We start from the raw sequence: 18,174 nt of genomic DNA, 5'->3' as shown, positions 1-18,174 counted from the left end.
GGCAGTAAACAAGCAAGTCGTCGTTGTTGAAGGATACTGCTGACAAATTAGGGAAATTGTGAAACTCACGTCTGCCGATATTATTCTTGTATAAGAGCAGTTTAGCTACAAAAGCAGCAATGACATTTTTTGTTTTAATCAAATTCGAGTCGTCACCTTGAAGTTGGAGATTGACATCATTAAATAATTTATATAGGTCTGTCAAGTACGCAATATCATTCTTTGAAGTGATGAGGTTGTCGTGCAATTCTTTGTATTTGTTTTCCAAGAACTCTATCACAGACTCAAACAGATTGTAAAATCGAGTCAGACAGTTACCTCTTGATAACCAACGTACTTCTGTGTGAAATAGCAATCGGTTGAAATCTTCATCATTAGCAACACAAAGCTGATTAAATAATCGGTCATTTAAAGAGCTGTTTCGGATTTTATTGACTGCTGTGATGATATATTGCAGTGATTGAGAGAGACGCTCACTCAAATTTCTCGCAACCAAATGTTGTCTATGAACGACGCAATGTACAGCGAGCACATCTGGAATTTTATTTTTTAAGTACGCTATGAAGCCTTTGTGACGTCCTGTCATAGCCGGAGCGCCATCCGTAGCAGCTGATATAATATTCTTCAGTGGAATTTCTTTCTCATCACAAAATTTTTCCAGTGTATTAAATATGGTCTCTCCTTTTGTATCGGTCTCTAAATTTCTGGCAAATAATAGTTCTTGACATATTTTATCATTTTTAATAAACCTCACGTATGACAGCAACAATGCTTCACCAGTTGGTAAAGTGGACTCATCTAACTGAATTGAGAATTTAGAAGTCTTCAGATGATTGCACAACGACTCTTCAATGTTTTCAGCCATCTCATCAATTCGTCTTTGCAAGGAACTATTGCTCAAAGGAATTTTTCGGATATCTGCCGCTGGTTTATGGAGCACAGTAGTTATTACTTCTTTTATTGCCGGTAAAATTAAATCCTCTCCAATAGTGTGAGGTTTACCTGTTCGAGCAATTAGCAAGGAGATATTGTAGGAAGCTCGGAGTCCGTCCTCGTCTTGCTTAGAAGCCGCTGAAAAAAGTTTTGACACAGTTGGCTGAGCTGCGTGCTTCTTTTCCAAGTCTTGAAAATAAGTCACATTTTTGTCTTTTTTATCTGAATGCATTTTATTCAAATGATCTTGCAACCTTGAGGGTTTCATCGCTTCATTCGAAAATGTTTTTTGACAAAGAAGGCACATAGGCGAAGATGGATTTGTAGGATTTTCAATAAATCCATATTTTATATATTCCGCGCTGTACTGCCGTTTCTTCTTTTTTGCTTCCGACATAATTTTGTCTTCAAAAATGCCGAAGTAAAGAATCGAGTATTAAAAACTTGCTAATGACACCACTCACAGTATTCTTGATATTCCTGATATATCCGGTGGCAGAATACTGTGCTCCAGTGTGGCTAAATAGCAGGCATACCCACCTGGTCGACACCCAACTAAACCGTACTATGCGTATGATAACAGGCACAATTAAGCCCACCCCTACAATGTGGCTACCTACCCTTAGTAATATAGCACCACCCAACCTACGCCGCGAACATGCATTGGTTAAAGAATATAACAAAATAATGGACAGTCGCCAGCTTCTAGTCAACAACGACATCCCCGATATTCTTGGAAACCGTCTCCGATCCAGGTTACCCCCTCTACAATCTGCTCAAGCGCTGCAGCAATCCAACTTTGACTTAAATACCCGATGGAGAGAAGATTGGGAAAGTAGGACAGATCCGCATTACCATAGTCTACCGGACATCATAGGGAAACCTGGCGAATTTGAACGTCCCCGTAAGATTTGGGCAGCCCTTAATCGAATTCGAACAAACTGTGGAAGATGCGCCGACTCCCTCCACAGATGGGGTAAACTCCCCTCGCCTTCTTGTGACTGCGGCGCTGCAAGACAGACGATCAGTCACATTGTTCAGGACTGCCCACGCAGAGCATACACAGGCAACCCTATAGACTTTGTAATGGCAACCGAAGGGTCAATCGAATATATAAAAAAATTGGACATCTGTTTGTGATGCATTGTATAATGCATAAATCTAACTATATTCTGTGATATACTTAAGCCATACGCTAAAAAAAATAAAAAAATAAATAAACAGTATTCTTACTGAGCAAATTAGGCACTGTACGTACAGCACTTTATCTCGTCACTAAATTCACTTGTTTTCGTAATAACGCGATGCTCCTTGACGTCTGAGACGTTCGGTCCCTAGTAGAGCAGATTGTCGAATGACATGACTGGATGGCGTGCGCTTTTATATGAGGCAGCGGGCGGGCCTCGCCTCGGCCTCGGCAGCGGGCGGGCCTCGCCTCGGCCTCGGCAGCGGGCGGGGAATCGATAAAAAGCGGTATTATAACCAGTAGGTAGGTTTTCCTCTCAGAGAGCTAGAGTATTATTATATTTTCTAGAAAAAGCAGTTTTGATATTTTTGAGTATTCTTTAAAGATAATTTTTGTAATAGAATTGTGTTGTTTTTTTTGATATTTTAATAAACTGATTAATTATTGTGGTAAAAAATTAAATGAGCCATTGCCCCTGTAAACCGCTTCAACGCCCCCCAATCTTCTCTGTGCCCTTTACCGCCCCCCTAGAGGCCTCCAGCGCCCACAAGGGGGCGTTATCGCCCACTTTGAGAACCACTGGTTTAAAAGATAATTCCGTTTTTTCGTTAATTTCTTAGCAACATTCACTTCTTCTTCCTTCTTTTATGTAGGCTTTAAAGCCTGTTTCTTCTTCAATATTAGCCTCCTAAATCTTTTTCTTGGTCTGCCAATACTTCTTCGTCCATTTGGTGGCTTATCTCGTGCTATTCGTACTATCCTATCCTCTGCCTTTTACTAATGTGTTCGTTCCACTCCTCTTTCCGTTTTGTCACCCATCCATTTATGTCTTCTACATCGCATGATCTTGTGTATTCGCTTGTCTCCCTATCCAACGGACTTTTCCCTGATATTCGTCAAAGTATTTTCGTCTCTGTTGTTTCTAGTCACAACTGGTTATATCTATTCCCAGCTATCTAAACCTTGCTTCCTGCTTTATTATTTTCCCATCAATTTGGATTTTACATCGTAGTGGGTATTTAGATGTTGTCATACATTTGGTTTTTTCTGCTGATATTATATTGTATTTTTTGGCTGTTGTATTGAAGATGTGTGTTAATCTTTGGAGATCGTCTTCTGTCTCGGAGATGAATGCGGCGTCGTCTGCATAACATAATATTTGGATTTCTTTGTTCCTCATTCTGTAACCATGACCTTTACGTACTACTTCTATTATTTCGTCCATTATTATATTAAAGAGAAGTGGGCTTAACGAGTTACCTTGTCTGACTCCGCTTTGTACTGGTATAAACTGTGTTAGTTTTCCATTTATCTTTGCCTGTATTGACGTAGATGTTTTCGTGGTTTGTATAATATTGATTGGTACGTTTCTTCTATACAGTAAGTGTAAGACGTCTTCGACTTGGATGCGATCGAAAGCCTTTGTCAGGTCTATAAAACATATACTGGTTTATTGTACTCTATGGCTTTTTCTGTGATTTGTCTCAGCACAAATACGGCGTCCACGCAGGATCTTACGTATCTGAATCCTTGTTGTTCATCTGATAAAGTTGTTAGTTAGGACCTTTGTGGTTAGCTTAAGTGCGGTGTTCAGTAGATTTATACCTCTATAATTGTTGGGGTCTTCTTCACACACAGCAACATTCACACTCTGTAGAATTGTAGTGATTTAACACCAAAATTTATATTTACATTCAAACTATTTTTAATATAGTCCACCTATTGTTAACCATTATTAATGTAGCGAAATGTTTAATTTTAGTACACAGTTTTACCCCCTCTGTGGCTCAATGGTAAGAGCGCCTACCTTTAGATCGAAAGGTCCGAATGGTCGTGAGTTGGAATCTCACCTGGGTAGAGAATTTTTCGTTTATTGTAAATTGATAAATGAAAATAGTTTCTGTCCTTGTGGGATCGGTACTCACCGGAGGGACCGCAGACGTTCGGATACAATTAGCGTCTCTTTGCCAAGGCAATGACGTCGACTTTGCAAAGTAACAAGACACTTACTCAACACACACACTACACATTACACTAGGTACCTAATTGGAAAATCCACTGCACCATGCCAATGGCCATTAGTTGTCGAGTCATTAGCTAAATAAAAAAGTACACAGTTTTGGTGGAAACTCGGAATGAGTTTTCTTAAATGGAATACCTTATATTTTAGTATTGTAATGAAAGGATATTTTATGCTACTTTTTTATTTCTTAAGCACTCCCTATAACTAAGTGCTTTCATTTGTGAGCTATTCGTGAGCCAAACATCAATTGCAACAAAGATTACGTGAAATTTTATTAGGTGGTCGTGAAAATATTTAAATATCTAGACTGATCCTTAATTTATTAATATTGCATGAGATATCAAAATACCTACGTGGCTAAAATTGTATGTGTGTAAAATATTAATAAATACCTACAATCTTCAACCTAGTTGGCTACGACACTAAATTTGCATATACAGTTGCTTTCTTACCATGAATTAATATGTTTTGTGCTGGAACTGTATAACGAAAATGTGCTAGTAACAATAAGAATTTACCATCAGTAATTCCCTGATAGACAACAACCAAGAAGAGAAACTTGAAAGTTTACTATAAAAGTTTCAACGGACTGGACACAGATTATGAGAAATCTGATCGAATAAAAACTATTGTAAATGAATAAAATGAATTACATGTAATCCTTACTGTCACTGAGGATCTGCATATTAGTATGACCGTTCTCATAATCTAAGCGTCTAGTCTGTTGAAACCGTTTTAGTATATTTTCAAAAGTTTCTTTTCTTGGTTGTCGTCTATCAGGGAATTTGTCATCATCTGATGATAAATTCTTATTGCTAGTAGCACATTTTTGTTATACTGTGCTAGCACAAAAACCATATTAATAAGTTTCTCATTAGAAAAATTCATATTAGTAATGGTAAAAAAGCAACTGGAACTATAAAAATAGTATGTCAAATGTTTAAGCAAATTTAGTGTCATAGCCAACTAGGTAGAATATTGTATGTTTTTATTAATATTTTACGCACCAACAATCGTAACTACGTAGGTATTTTAATATCTCATATAATATTAACAAATTAACGATCAGTCTAGATTAATATTATGTACTTTTTTTTTCGAAAAATTACTTTTGATTGAATATGGTCGGTTTATGGCAATTATGGCAAAATTACTTACTAAAATCACTAGCCAGTTGTGTCTGAGTTAAGCGAACCGACTATACCTAATAAAATTTCACACAACTTTTGTTGCACATAAAGTTTGACTTAAAGAATCACGAATAAATCACTTAGGTATAGGGAATGCTTAAGAAATTAAAAAGTACCATAAAATATCATTTCATTACAATACTAAAATACATGGTATTCCATTTAAGAAAACTCAGAAAATACTCATTCCGAGTTTCGACCAGCCCTATATACTAAAATTAAACAATTCGCTATATTAATAAATTTTAACAATGTTAGACTATAATATTAAAAATCGTTTGAACATAAATAGAAAATGTTTATTCCGAGTTTCCACCAACCCTTTATACTAAAATTAAATAATTCGCTATAGTCTGGACTGACTATCGGAGAATAGGCCATTTTTGGGCTATTTCAAAGTTATTTACCAGCAATTTTATTGGTGGAATCGAAGCTTATGATTATATATTATATTAATAATATAGGTATGCAAAGTCCTCAGATAGTGTGCTACTTTTTTTATTAACAAAATGGCGCTCCCAAATCGTGTTTTTTTCAATTTTTGCTCCATAACTCCGAACATTTTAACTTTACACCAAAAACACCATAAATCACAATAAAAATTCACCGAAATTAAAATCTTCATAAAGACATGTTTTTCCCGATCTGCTCCGACGAAAATTTTCCTCGGAAAATGCGGGTTATCCCAACAAAATCTTTACATTTCAATTAAAGTTTTAGATAAGTAATTATCTACCAATAATTAAATAACTCGGTGACATAAAAGCTTTCTTGGTTTAGATTATAGTTCCAGAAACCGGTGAAAATTAAACGAATATTTTAGCAACAATTCAATTGTTAATTAATAATTTACGGTTGCAATAATAACTAAAATAATTATGATTCACTGATCAAACTTTGAAATCTTATAAAGATGAGATGCCTATTTAATATTTTGTCGACAAAATATAAATTTTTAATTTTTTTGAATAATTTTTAAATGTTAAAAAAAAATAGTTATGAACAAATTAACGCTTCTCAGAAAGTTTTTATTATATTCTAATTTTAAAAAATAGGTAAAATTCATATTTCAACTATCTTGAAAATGAATGCATTAAATTTTTTTGCAACCATTTGCAAAAAAGTTATGAAACAGCAAAGTAAACATACGATGACTAGTTGTTTATAATTTTTTTTAATTCTTTCAAAGCGTAAAAGTGAGCTTAAAGTACAAGCTAATTACTATATTTTAATTAAAGATTATAAATATTTTTTTTTTGTAATTTACACGCGCGAAAGTAGACTAATATTTTCACTCGAAGCGACGACCGCCGCGCTACGTACAGTAGTTAATAAATAAAATTATGTATTATAACCCGTCCACATACACAACTCGCGCGAGTTTAAAGCGTGTTAGTCGCTTCGAGTGAACATTTTAGCTCCGGCTCTGTATCAAGCCTATTTTCGCGCTAAAAATTACAACAAAAAACATTTTTAATCTTTGATTAAAATATAACCATTGAACTAATGTTTGATATTTTTTGAGAGTAATTAGTTTGTACCACAAACTCACTTTTAAGCTTTGAAACAATTAAAACAAATTATAAACAACAGAGTAATCGTATGTTTACTTTGCTGTTTCATAACTTTTTTGAAAATGGTTGGAAAAAATTTTCAAAGCATTCATTTTCAAGACCTTTGAAATACGCATTTTAAGTATTTTTTAAAATTATAATATAATAAACAATTTCTGAGAAATGTTAATTTGTTCATAACTATTTTTTTTAAACATTTAAGGATTATTCAAAAAAATTAAAAATTTATATTTTGTCGACAAAATATTAAATAGGCATCTCATCTTTATAAGATTTCAAAGTTTGATCAATGTCTCATGATTATTTTGGTTGTTATTGCGACTGTAAATTGTTAATTAACAATTGAATTGTTGCTAAAATATTCGTTTAATTTTCACCGGCTTCTGCAGTTATAATCTATACCAAGAAAGCTTTTATTTCACCAAGTTATTTAATTATTGATTAATAATTACTTGATCAAAAAATGTATTTGAAAATTCGAGATTTTGTTGGGAAAACCCACATTTTCCGAGGAAAATTTTCGTCAGAGCAAATCGGGAAAAACATGCCTCTATGTAGAATTAGTTTGGGGTGAATTTTTATTTGAGTGTTTTTGGTGCAAAGTTAAAATCTTCGGAGTTATATAGACCAATAATTGAAAAAAACACGATTTGGGGGCGCCATTTTGTTAATAAAAAAAGTAGAACACTACCTGCGGACTTTGCATACCTATATTATTAATATATAGGATCATAATATTCGACTCCAGCAATGAAATTGCTGGTAAATAACTTTTCTTTGTTCTTTACTAATTAGACCAGCGTATTATAACTATTTTTTTTCAAAATTTAAAGATTATGCAAAAAAAACGAAAAATTTATATTTTGTCGATAAAATATTAAATAAGCATCTCATCTTTATAATCTTTATAAGTTTGATCAATGTATCATGATTATTTTGGTTATTATTGCGATCGTAAATTGTTAATTAACAATTGAATTGTTGCTAAAATATTCGTTTAATTTTCGCCGCCTTCTGGAATTACAATCTATACCAAGAAAGCTTTGATGTCACTAAGTTATTTAATTATTGATTAATAATTACTTACCTAAAACTTTATTTGAAAATTACGAGATTTTGTAGAGAAAACCCGCATTTTCCGAGGAAAATTTTCGTCGGAGCAAATCGGGAAAAACATATCTCTATGCAGAATTTAATTGCGGTGAATTTTTATTTGGGTGTTTTTGTTGTAAAGTTAAAATCTTCGGAGTTATAGAGCAATAATTGAAAAAATACGATTTGTCGGCGCCATTTTGTTTATAAAAAAAGTAGCACACTATCTGCGGACTTTGCATACCTATATTATTAATATATACAATCATAGGATTCGATTCCAGCAATAAAATTGCTGGTAAATAACTTTTTGCTAATTAGCCCAGAGTACTATATTAATAATTTTTAACAATAGTAGACTATGATATTAAAAGTCGTTGGAACACATATAGAAAATGTCAAATCACTACAATTCTACATGGTGTGAATGTTGCTACGAAATTAACAAAAAAAGACATCGAAGAGAATCCAAAAATGTAAAAATATACAGGGCGTTCCATTTAAAAAAGCCTAAGTTTGTGTTACCTATCAATGGCCCTGTATGTGTGAAAATATTTTTAAATTATGGTCCTATCTGTGCCCCAACTTGTACCTAAATAACTTTACGACAAACTAGTAATTGGACTTCCTCGCACTAACGTCCCACCCTGTAGATTTATAATATTTGTTGTTTTCTACTTGCATAATTGCATAATTCACAACGTTTTCTTGTTTTTCTTAGAACGGGTAACACGATAGAAAATTCAAGTGATACTCGATTCAAATACCGAGCGAAACATATTCTTCTTCCTCTTTAGAGGCAATTGTACTTGTTCATTGGTAGATTGTTAGCTCTATGGAAGGTTGTCACTCCATCTTTTGCGCGATCGTCCGATACTTTTTCTGCCGATTGGTGATTTATCTCTTGCTATTTTGACCACACGAGACTCCCCCATTCTGTCTATGTGGATATTCCATTCGTTTTTCTATTTAGTATCCATTCATTTATCCACTGTACGTGTACAATTTCTTCTAATGCCTTCCCCCTCTTTCGAGCTCTCAGCGTATTTCCTGTACGTCTTCTCAGTACTCTCATCGCTGTCGTTTCCAGTAATCTTTGTGTTTGCGGCTGTGTCGGGTTTTGTTTCTGGTGCATATTATGTCATTATTGATCTTACACTGGCTTCGTAAATTCTTGACTTTATCTCAGTGTAAATGTGTCGGTTTCGCCATATAATGTTACTAAGACATCCTAGTCATCATCCCAGTCTAAATATAAATTTCTGAAAAGTAACATTTTACATATAGTCCAGAAAGCCACTGCGCATCCGCTAGGAAAAATATTCTAATTCGGATTTTTTGCACAATCTTACTTAAAAAGGACCCCGTTTAACAAATTTGCATGTTGCCAGGACCAAAAGTTGGTCAAAAATTTTTTAACGTATTTTTTTTGTTTTTTCCCTAAAATAATTTTTTTTTGCATGGAACAAAATTTTTTCAGTTTTTTTGGATCATTCCAAACAGAAAAGGTCTTTAGTAACTTTTCTCTAAAGTTGACAGTTTTTGACATATAAGCGATTAAAAATTGCGAAATCGGCCATTTTTAACCCTCAAAAACTATGTGAAAAACTGAAAATTTGAATGTTGCCAAGGTAGGTAGATATTCTTTAAGTATCGATTGATGAAATCCCGAAGAGTTTTTTGCAATACAATATTCAAGACTCCTTTGTTTTTTAATTGCTAATCAAGCGTGCGCGACAGTATTTTCCACCGTTGCGCGTTGCATGTGTATGCAGTATGGTGAAAATGAAAGGAATAAATTCGTTATTTCGTAAACCGGCGACTTCAAGGAAAAATCCCGAAACAGGTCGATTTTTATTTTTAAGTTATGATATTGTGGCATATATAGTATACTAGTGACGTCATCCATCTGGGCGTGATGACGTAATCGATTATTTTTTTTAAATAAGAATACGGGTCGTGTGCTGGCTCATTTGAAAGGTTCTTCAATTCTCTATTCAGAAATATAAACATTTACATAATTATTTATACAGGGTGTCCAAAACATTTTTATTAAATTAAATCATTTGGCAAATTGACAAAAAAATTAAATTATTGGTGGAAATAATCACAAACAGGCTCCTATCTTCCTCTTTTGACAGTTTTAACATTTAATTTAAGCGAAAAGCGATGTTTAGTTGCCCAATAAACATTTTTACAGCAATAAAATGTATTTGAGTTAAATAAATTACATACATTCTTCTTATATTACTGAATAGAGAATTGAACACCGTTTCAAATGAGCTACCACACGACCCCTATTCCCATTTAAAAAGTCATCGATTACGTCATCACGCCCAGATGGATGACGTCGCTAGTATGAAATATATATCAAAAAATTATAATTTAAAAATAAAAATCGACCTGTTTCGGCTTATAAATAAATACATATCTATTTTTTTTCTTTTATCCACTAGTTTGCAAATTAAAAAAAAAATGCACCGGGTGGAGGATATGCGGGACGGTTCAAGAAATTCTTCAGAAAGGACATCGCACACATCTTATGGAAAATATAATGTCACTCAAATTCAATAAAATTTATACGAATAGATTCGTTTTAAATTAACGGTCAAATCTTATCATTGCGCCAACACCATATTTTCAATAATAAGAGCAGAAATTGATATAAATAAATCTGAAATCAAATGGATACGTACATAAGTTAGAGAGAGAAAAAATATTTTATAATACCCAAATTGTCGGTACTCCATAAATCAGCGGATTAGTTTCACTAATCCGCTTAGGCCCAGCGGGGTTTAAGCTCTTTTGAATAGCACCCAGAGCAATAGTGATTGTAACTGACACTTTTACTGACTAAAAAATTTGATTTCGATAAACTTTAATTTCAATTTTCGCCATAATAAATCATAATTAAGAGTTGGCGCAATGATAAGATTTGACCGTTAATTTAAAACGAATCTATTCGTATAAATTTTATTGAATTTAAGTGACATTATATTTTCCATAAGATGTGTGCGATGTCCTTTATCTTTTTTTAGAAAAAATCGTTTTTTTCAAAAGAGGACGCTTAGCGAATTTAAATTTTGTCTTATATTGTTTACTTTTGAGTTGTACAAGATATTCCAACAAAAAAAGTTGAAGATATCGTAAATTAGATAATATCATGTTTCAAGCTCACCTTGTTGATTATTTCATCTGTGATTAAATTGATGTGCATAAGCCTCAATGAGACCCCCCCCCTATCTTATTCCGCTGCCTATGTCTGTAGGTTCTGTAAGTTTTCCATCTATTCTGACTTCCATTTTGTTGTGTTAGTAGATGTTTTCAATAGTTTTTATGATATTGCAACGAAAGGATACTTTTGACCGATCCCCGTATAACAGGTTCCATCTCGATAGCCAGATGTTTACCGAAATATCGAGATGAATGGCGCAGCGAGCGGAGATGGGAATGAATTCTCCCGAATGTTCGATAGTAAAGGTCACGCGATTACTAGAGATGGGCAGAACGTTCCACAGAATAACGTTTAGTATAAATAACGCGAGATTTTGTAAATTAAGTTAGTTGTAAAGTCCTTTTAATGAGAATTTTTCAGTGCGTCACAAATGATAGAATAAAAGGTAAGTCCGTGATAATACACATTTATGACATTTATTCTAACATGACATTTTAGTTAAATCTGACAGTTGTCACATTTTATTTGCAATTTGGCATAAAAACAAATCAATTGTGTTTCTTGCATTTATAAAATGGTATTTTCTTTGATTTGTAGTCTTACAAATTGTACAGATTATATTCATAGATATATTATATAATTCGTAAAAAATTTTAATTCGTAAAAAATTTTTTTTTCGATTATAGCGCCATCTATCAACAACTAGAATAAATGTTATAAATGTCTGTAATCACAGACGTGCCTTTTTTTCTGTCACACAATTTAATGCATTAGAAAGAAATCGAAAAACTGTGACGCACTGAAAAATGCTCACGAAAAGGACTCTAGACAGAATTCCGAACTGTAAACTGTAATATCGCTACAATATATTAAGGGGAACTTTTCTATTATACAGAAGATGGATTAAATCTTTGAGTCTCACTCTGTCAACTGCTTTCTTTAAGTCAATAAGGCACAGGAATTCTGTTCTATTATACTCTAATTTGCTTTTTGATGAGTATTGCGTCTGTACGCGATCTTCCAGTACGAAGACCCTGTTATTAGTTCTTGTAAAATATTAGTTGAAAGTTTAAGGATAGTATTTAACAAGTTTTTGGCTCTGTAGTTTTCTGGTTGTTCTTAGCTTATTTTATGAATAGTAGAATTAGTTCGCTAGTTCTTCCGGTATTTTATTGTGTTGTGTAATTTTGTTAATTAATGTTCTTCAGCTTTCCAAGTGTCTTTCAAACTTCCTACAGTCCGTCTAATTTACTTACCGTTGCACGTCATTATTTACGTTAGAGATCTAAGTTGACATTGTTGCGCAATTACAAAAAATTATTGAATTCATTTTAAATCAAATACATCACATAATTTTTGTGGAAGTGGATTATACAGCAAAACAAATTAATATTGAATGTAAATAAATAAAAACTTTAGAAATAGAAAACAAGAATTAAGTTATAATCTTACGTTGAAGTACAAAATAAAAACAGTAAATATAAAGAAACACATACTTATAGTAAAGAATAAAAACAAATATGTCATCACCGCAACTGTCAAATGAATGTTACCAATTTATGCCAAAATATCACCTTCGTTCGATTGCAGTTACAGTGTGTTCCGAACAAATGTGCTTCATAAAAACGCTTTATAATCCATTTATGCAAATTAAATGAAAAATATTGTTGTGTATTTCTTTAAGTTAACATTAATAGAAATCTTTAAATATTATTTCTACGCGTACATAATAAAATATGTCTAGTGGCTGTAATGCCAGTGTACTCGGCAAAATGATTCTAAAAAAGAACACACCTACCGCCTAAATATTTCGTGTTGGTATAATGTGGCGTCACGGGCTATGACGCGGATGACGTGCAACGGTAAGTAAATTAGACGGAGTATATTAACTTCTTCACAGTGGCGGCCGGTCAGGGTCGGCAGTGCCGACCCACACATTTATATAGATAGATTTTTTAATATTTGTATCTGTGAAGTAAAAAAAATATGTCAGATAATACAGACTAAATTTTATTCATGGTTTTTAAAAGGATTTAATCAATCCGAGCGTTAAGTGATCCCTGCGCATAACAGACTTCTCAAAAAATGAATGATCCGAGCCATTCATCTGACTTTTCGGCTAGCCGTAATCAACGTATCCGTAGCTGACGATTTACACGTAAAACTCAACGAAATAACAAGTCGATGAGCAAGCGAACATACATTCTCTCCGTAGGCAGGTACGGCATATTTAAATCTGCCGGTCGGTAGTGCATCGCCAGATCGCATCGGCAGAAATGGTCAAAAATAATCACGCCGTTTTACGTCGTTTAATTGATATTGTAATTTTTTTAAGTTGTCAGGAATTATCATTTAGTAGACATGATGGAGCGAAGCATTTGTTAAAAATCAAAGTAATTATAGAGATAATAATAAAATTGTTTTAGAAATATTTACTTTCTGATTCGAAGTGTATTCGTAATACAGAATGAACTAATACATATAATCAAATAGTTACATTTTGAATAACGTTATTGAATCTGAGATTTAGAAAACCATTTGCTTTTCGCTGGAAGTAGATGAAACTTCTGATTATCATGTCATTCACAATTATCAATTATTGTTGTTCGATAAGCGTTACGTCGTTACGTAGTAATATTTATGAGAGGTTTTTAGGTTTTAGAAACGTGAGTAAAAGCAATAAGGCAGAATATATTTTTGATGTTTTAAAGAATTTTTTAAAATTTTTTGATATCAAAAATAAATTGGTAGGGCAAACTGGGGCAATCTTATGACGGCGTTGCTGTGATGTGTGGTGAATTGCATGGTCTCCAGGCAAAAGTTAAAACTACAGATTGCATCACAAGCTTTATTTACTCACTATTATGCGCATATAATGAATTTAGTTTTGCATGATACGTGTAAAAAAATAAAGAATATCGTCTTTTCTTGCCAGTTTAGCTCACCTAAACGGATTAGGTACTGCTTTAGAACAAATTTGTTTCGAAAAAAAAGCGAACAGTTTGTCAGACGCGATGAAATTTTAAATCTCGGTTAGTTTTATCTAAGCAGATTATCTCTGATAGTTTTAGTATCTGTAGCAGATTTTCGTGAACAGCTTTTGAAAGTTTTTGATTTTATTATCGAAGGCGACGATTTTGAAATTGGCGATACCTCGATCCGTGAAGCAATCGATTTGAGAACTTTCTTTTAAATTTAAATTCTTTTAAATATTTTTAAGACAGAGTTTGCCCAAGATATTCATTATTGTTCAAAATCAGTCAACTGACATTATTTATTCAGAAAATAGAATACGAAAGCTGGTGCAAAATCTCAGAGATTTTCGTAATGATAGTAGTTTCCAATATATACGCAGTGACATTTTGGACTCGTTTGATATTTCCGAACCATTCCAAAAAAGACAACAACATGATACATATCTCAAAAAACGAATAGGTATATCTTGAAATTTTGGATACTTACTAATATATGGAAATAGATACTCGTTTTTTGAATTTTGAAGATTTGCAAATTTTTGACCTCTTTGACGATTCAAAATTTAAAAGTCACCTTCGCCAAAGAATTTCCAAGATATTTACTATAATAAGTTAGGTACTTAAAAATTATGCCGATTCAAATATTTTCAGACAGTGGAATAAGTTACAAAATATGTATGTATAATTCTATGTAGTAAGTACTGCAATTAATTATAACAAACTGTTCATCAATTATTTTATCACCACTACCACCAATTTCTGCCTCAAATAAACGGGATTTATCTTGTCTCAAAAGAATCAACACGTATGGTCGAAACACCATGAAAGAAGAGAGAATGTAATAAGTAAATAAAAAAAATATTAATATATTTATAAAATAAAAAAAAAACAAAAAACAACAAAATCTCCTATGATGATTTAAGCCTTTTAGTTTGATGGTATACCTATATGAGGAGACAAAAAAACCTTGCGACCCTGTCTCCAAGGCCACGAGCCGCCACTGCTTCTTCATTTGTAGTAATTTCTAATGTTTCCAGTTCTAGCGTCATTTGTTCTTCCTCTGCATAGAGCTTTTTTAGATAGTAAATCATTTTCATCAATCATTTTCTATGTGTTTTGATTCTATTTGTTCCTTTATAGGCCTTGGGCCCGCATATACAATTATTATTTATGACCACACCGTTGAAACTTTTTGTACTTGTTATTTGGGTGGAGTCGGACAAATTTTGAGCTTGGCGCATTATGGTAGTGGGGCGTTTGTCTGTCAAGCGGTGACGAAGTTGTCAATTTTATGCAAGAAAAAAATTTATTACCACATTGGTCATTCTATTTTAATCAATGGATTTTATCATATAAACAACGAAAACAATTTTGTCGGACAAAAATATTGGGGCATATGACGCGTCGGACACGCTAAATATGTCAAATTTATGAAAATAATAAATTTATTACCACATCGGTAATTTTAACGGTATCTATCATAAAACCTTTTTACAATAATGTGGTAACCTTGTCGGACAATTTTCACGGGGCATATGCGCAGTCGGACGCGCCGAAGATGTCAATTTCCTGAAAATTTTTTATTTATTACCACAGATGTCATTTTTATTTTGTACTGTTCTTTTACATGTGTAATGCATATTGGATCACTTGTCGGACAAAAATAATGGGGCGTTTTGGTACAATTAAAAGAAAAAGTAATTTTTATGCATACAGGGTGTTTGGTAAAGAATGGGCCATAGCTTAACCTCAGGTTCCTGAGGTTAAAATAGGCCGATTTAAGCTAACTTACCTTAGTACAAAGTTTATAATAGCCGAGATACAGGGTGTCAAAGTTAAACTTTTTTTTTATTTATTATTTAATATTTCCTGATAGGTATGAGATAACAACATGTAATTTTACATTTGGGGGTTTCTTGGGTCGAGAAATCTAAATTCCTTACCAAAAATTATGCATTGCCCAGAGGGCGCCACATATGCCTTTCAGCACTCATTTATTACGTTCAATTTTTTTTATCCCTCACTCTGTATAATTTTGACATTAAAATTTTTATTTTCCTATTAGTTTTACTTAAAAAAGGTATACTTCTTTCATCTTCCTAAACTCAACCGTTTTCGAGATAAACGCATTTTAAATATGCGATACACCATCATTTTTAGCATAATATCATTAAAGTTACACCCGAAAAATAACTTAAAATTTATGAAAATAATAAATTTATTACCACATGGATAATTTTAACGGTATCTATCATAAAACCTTTTTACAATAATGTGGTAACCTTGTCGGACAATTTTCACGGGGCATATGCGCAGTCGGACGCGCCGAAGATGTCAATTTCCTGAAAATTTTTTATTTATTACCACAGATGTCATTTTTATTTTGTACTGTTCTTTTACATGTGTAATGCATATTGGATCACTTGTCGGACAAAAATAATGGGGCGTTTTGGTACAATTAAAAGAAAAAGTAATTTTTATGCATACAGGGTGTTTGGTAAAGAATGGGCCATAGCTTAACCTCAGGTTCCTGAGGTTAAAATAGGCCGATTTAAGCTAACTTACCTTAGTACAAAGTTTATAATAGCCGAGATACAGGGTGTCAAAGTTAAACTTTTTTTTTATTTATTATTTAATATTTCCTGATAGGTATGAGATAACAACATGTAATTTTACATTTGGGGGTTTCTTGGGTCGAGAAATCTAAATTCCTTACCAAAAATTATGCATTGCCCAGAGGGCGCCACATATGCCTTTCAGCACTCATTTATTACGTTCAATTTTTTTTATCCCTCACTCTGTATAATTTTGACATTAAAATTTTTATTTTCCTATTAGTTTTACTTAAAAAAGGTATACTTCTTTCATCTTCCTAAACTCAACCGTTTTCGAGATAAACGCATTTTAAATATGCGATACACCATCATTTTTAGCATAATATCATTAAAGTTACACCCGAAAAATAACTTAAAATTTATGAAAATAATAAATTTATTACCACATGGATAATTTTAACGGTATCTACCATAAAACCTTTTTACAATAATGTGGTAACCCTGTCGGACAATTTTCACGGGGCATATGCGCAGTCGGACGCGCCGAAAATGTCAATCTCCTGAAATTTTTTTATTTATTACCACAGATGTTATTTTTATTTTGTACTGTTTTTTTACATGTGTAATGCATATTGGATCACTTGTAGGACAAAAATAATGGGGCGTTTTGGTACAATTTAAAAAAAATTAAATTTTATACATTTTTGACTTCATATTAAATTACGTATTCTTCGGCTCATATTACCCGTATGCGCGCCAATGGTGAATATTAAATTCTTAACTGTAGTTAAAAAATGTGCAATAACTACCTCTTAAAACCCACCAAATTTCATTTGCATATCTCAACTGGTTTTAAAGCAATAAATAAATCGTCAGTTTGTCAGAAAAACTTCAACACCCCCTATCTCGGAAACGATGCATTTGTGGACATACGTTTTTCTCGTAAAGCAAACTGACTTTATTTTGTCATGCACAATTACTCCTTAAAGTTTGCCATTTAAAAACACACTTTGTCTATGAAAAACATGGCTAGTTTTTAAAGTCCTTAACTTTTTTATTATCCAACATAAACGAATTAATGAAAAAACTGAATGTTGAGAAGGAATGAGGCTATGAGCTATGTTGAGATGCTAGAATATTCCACGGGGTGATGCGAACTTTGAGAAAAAACACAGTTTGATTCATACACTAGGTTTGCAATAAAAATTATGTGTGTACCGACAATATTACTACAGGGATATTGCTAAAGAATAAGGCGCTAATGTTACGAAAAAATCACTTAAATCGGACAAGAGGTTTATAAAATACAAACCATCAAAAATAACCCATTTTTAAGGTGGTTGATTAATTTTGGTCCAGAGTGTACATATACAGGGTGTTTGGTAAAGAATGGGCCATAGCTTAACCTTAGATTCCTGAGGTTAAAATAGGTCGATATAAGCTAACTTACCTTAGTACATAAGTTGATAAT

General features: G+C 32.9%; 1 protein-coding gene across 1 annotated transcript in view; it reads left to right on the top strand.

The window, feature by feature from the left end:
- Positions 1–18,174, top strand: part of LOC114327608 (uncharacterized) — a 99,834-nt gene that overhangs the window by 42,648 nt on the left and 39,012 nt on the right. The window lies entirely within an intron of this gene.

The sequence above is a fragment of the Diabrotica virgifera genome, chromosome 1, assembly GCF_917563875.1.
Source record: "Diabrotica virgifera virgifera chromosome 1, PGI_DIABVI_V3a".
NCBI classification, from domain to species: Eukaryota; Metazoa; Arthropoda; class Insecta; order Coleoptera; family Chrysomelidae; genus Diabrotica; species Diabrotica virgifera.
The sequence above is the reverse complement of the archived record's forward strand: the minus strand, read 5'-3'. Positions and strand labels throughout refer to the sequence as shown.